Here is a 3,548-nt window from a genome sequence, read left to right on the forward strand (position 1 = left end):
TAATACGGATATTGCTCCTTTTAGATTGGTCACACAGTTCTCTTAATATTGTTTCATTCCTGGAGATCCTTTTGTCTCTCTCTATGTCAGCTTCTATGCGTTCCTGTTCTCTGATTTCAATTCCATCAATGGCCTCTTGCATTCTATCCATTCTGCTTATAAACCCTTCCAGAGTTTGTTTCATTTCTGCGATCTCCTTTCTGGCATCTGTGATCTCCTTCCGGACTTCATCCCATTTCTCTTGCGTATTTCTCTGCATCTCTGTCAGCATGTTTATGATTCTTATTTTGAATTCTTTTTCAGGAAGACTGGTTAGGTCTGTCTCCTTCTCTGGTGTTGTCTCTGTGATCTTTGTCTGCCTGTAGCTTTGCCTTTTCATGGTGATAGGAATTGTCTGCAGAACTGGGACGAGTGACGGCTGGAAGGACTTCCTTTCTTGTTGGTTTGTGGCCCTCCTCTCCTGGGAGAACAGCGGCCTCTAGTGGCTTGTGCTGCGCAGCTGCGTGCAGACAGGGCTTCTGCTTCCTGCCCGGCTGCTATGGAGTTAATCTCCGCTGTTGCTGTGGGCGTGGCCTGGCTCGGGCAGCTACTCCAAAATGGTGGAGTCGCGTTGGAGCAGGAGCTGCTGGGAGGCTATTTATCTCCGTAAGGGGCCTCCCTGCTCCCTGCAGCCCAGGGGTTAGGGTGCCCAGAGGTCCCGGATTCCCTACCTCTGGATTAAGTGGCCCGCCCTGCCCCTTTAAGACTTCCAAAAAACATCCGCCAAAACAAAACAACGACCACAAAAAAAAACAAGAAAAAAAAATTTTTTTAATTAAAAAAAAAAAATTTTTTTATTTAAAAAAAAAAAAAAAAAGGTGGTCGTTCGTTTTTCTTTATTCTCCGGTGCCAGCCTCAGGCCTCTGCTCACCGGTCTTTCTGCCCTGTTTCCCTAGTATTGGGGTCCCTGTCCCTTTAAGACTTCCAAACAGCGCTCGCCAAAACAAAGCAGCAAAAAAGCAAAAAAAAAAAATGGTCGCGCGCTTTTCTTATGTCCTCTGTCGCCCAGCCTCCAGTGCCTGCTCACTGTTCTTGCTGCCCTGTTTTCCCAGTATCGAGGGCCCTACACTCTGGCCCGGATGGCTGGGGCTGGGTGTTCGGCAGCCCTGTGCCCCGTCTCCCTCCCGCTCTGCCTGCTCTTCTCCCGCCGGGAGCTGGGGGGAGGGGCGCTCCGCTCCCGCGGGGCCGGGGCTTGTATCTTACCCCCTTCGCGAGGCGCTGGGTTCTCTCAGGTGTGGATGTGGTCTGGATATTGTCCTGTGTCCTCTGGTCTTTATTCTAGGAAGGGTTGTCTTTGTTATATTTTCATAGATATATGTTGTTTTGGGAGGAGATTTCCGCTGCTCTACTCACGCCGCCATCTTCCGCCCCCGATTGAAAATACCATTTTAAGTAGAAGATTGTAAAAATGTATAGATCTTCCATTACTGTACTGGCTGTCTCACAGTACTCCCCTTTCACAGTATTCCTTTTCACTGTGCATGCAAGTTAATTGCTATGCTGTAGGATTTGACTGTTACAGCACTAAAAGGCAACTATTTAGGGAAGAGGCAGGAAAAGGAAGAGGGAATGTATGTAAGGCAATACTTCTTTTAGATACAATAAGCATAAGAGTGTTTGAGGAAGACGATAAAAATTACTCAAGGCTAGCTTGTTTCTCAGTGGATAAAAAACAATGGGCTAAATACTGAACTCCTCGTGTGACTAATAATCAATGCTTTGGTCACCGTACTGGTAATCTCTGGGGTAGTCATCTTGGTACTCACCATGATACTCATCGGGGTATTCTGCCTGATAATCACTATCACTGATTTCTAACCCGTTTGTTCCTGTTCCTAGGCTTCCATTGTGAATGACAGGTTCTGTTGGAGCAGCACAGTATTTAGGGTCATATATTTGCTGCCCAAGCCCGTACACACTCATTCCTTTCTAGGAGGCGACTTTGTTGGTACCCATCTGTAGGGAAATTGTAGAGTTGTCCACTGGTTGTAATGTTAGTTTCTGATCGTAGATGTCTCTTCTGGTCCCTGGTGCTAACATCCCTGCCTGGCTGGCTCCTTTATTGGTGCCCGTCTGCAGGCTAATCGTGGACTGGTCAAAAGGTTTGTCAGTTTGCATTTTGGGATCATAAAGATGCCTCCTAGTCCCATAGGCTGTCATACCTGCCTGACTGGTACATTTGTCGGTTCCCATCTGCAAACCAATCACACTTTGGCCAGCTTTTAATTTTCATCAAAACGTCTTGTTTGCTTTTCTGCATACTTAACTCCAATGTCAATGGTTATGTTGTTGTATTAGCCAGACCTGCTAGAGCCACCAGTGTCGTCTGAACCTGGGTGATGTTTCCATTCTCAAAAAGATCATTTGCTTCAAATATATCATGTGGCTTCATACTGTAAGCCTGAATAGCTTTAATAAAGTTGCCAATATTCTCCAACCGAGGCCAGTTTAGTGAAGACTCATTAACCTTCTTCACTGAGCCTGGCTGTAGCTTGTTTATGAGTTCGGAGAGGATTATGCCATCTTTTAAGCCCAGCTGGAAGTTGGTGCCAGTGCTCATGCCCGTCACCTCTTCTATCCAGTTGCGAATCTTCTGCCTGATTGTCATACTTGGAAGCAATCTTGTTCTTGAGTTCGGCTGAGAGCCCATAGGATGGGCCCTTGCTGAAGTGGGTCATGGTCGTCCTGGTGGCCGGAAGAGGCTGCGCTTGGATCTGAGGGTTTCTCGCACTCAGCTTCCACGTTCCCAGAACCGAGGAGCGGCTGCAGCGGGAGATGCTTGGAGCTCTCTCTCCTGGGTGGTGCAAGAGATGCTGGGATGTGGTGGCGGAGTGCAGGCGGAGCCTCGGTGGCTCTCCGCATCTGGGTCCAGGGGAGCCTCCTGGTCAGTGCCAGATTCCCCCACCTAATCCATTTTGAATTGAATTTTGTGCATGATGTTAGACAGTGATGTGATACCATTGTCCTGTATGTAGCTGTCTGGTTTTCCCAGCGCCATTTATTGAAGAGACTGTCTTTTCCCCATTGTATATTCTTTCCTCTTTTGTCATATTTTAATTGACCACATACGTGTGGGTTTGTTTATTAGTTATCTGTTCAGTTCCATTGATTCATATATTTGTTCTTGTGTCAGTACCATACTGTTTAATTCACTGCAGCTTTGTAGTATAGCTCTTTACCCCCAGCGTTGTTCTTCATTGTCAAGATTTCTTTGGCTCTTCAGGGTCTTTTGAGGTTACATATAAATTTTAGGATTCTTTGCTCTAGTTGAGTGAAAAATGCCATTGGTTTTTTTTGATAGGGATTGCATTGAATCTATAGGTTGCTTTGGATAATATGGCCATTTAACAATATTCATTCATCCTATCCAGGAGCACAGGATAGCTTTCCATTTTATTTGTGTCTTCCTCAATTTCTTTCATCAGTGTCTTAGAGTTTTGAGAGTACAGGTCTTTATCTGCCTTGGTTGAATTTTCTTCCCAGTGATTTTATTCTTTTTGAGGCAATCA

The 3,548-nt window shown here is 45.9% G+C and overlaps 1 pseudogene; it reads right to left on the bottom strand.

The window, feature by feature from the left end:
- Positions 1-1,439: 1,439 nt before the first annotated feature.
- On the bottom strand, positions 1,440-2,740 carry LOC130680454 (calponin-3-like; annotated as a pseudogene).
- Between the last annotated feature and the right edge of the window lie 808 nt (positions 2,741-3,548).

This window comes from Manis pentadactyla, chromosome 13 (assembly GCF_030020395.1).
Source record: "Manis pentadactyla isolate mManPen7 chromosome 13, mManPen7.hap1, whole genome shotgun sequence".
In the NCBI taxonomy this organism is placed as follows: domain Eukaryota; kingdom Metazoa; phylum Chordata; class Mammalia; order Pholidota; family Manidae; genus Manis; species Manis pentadactyla.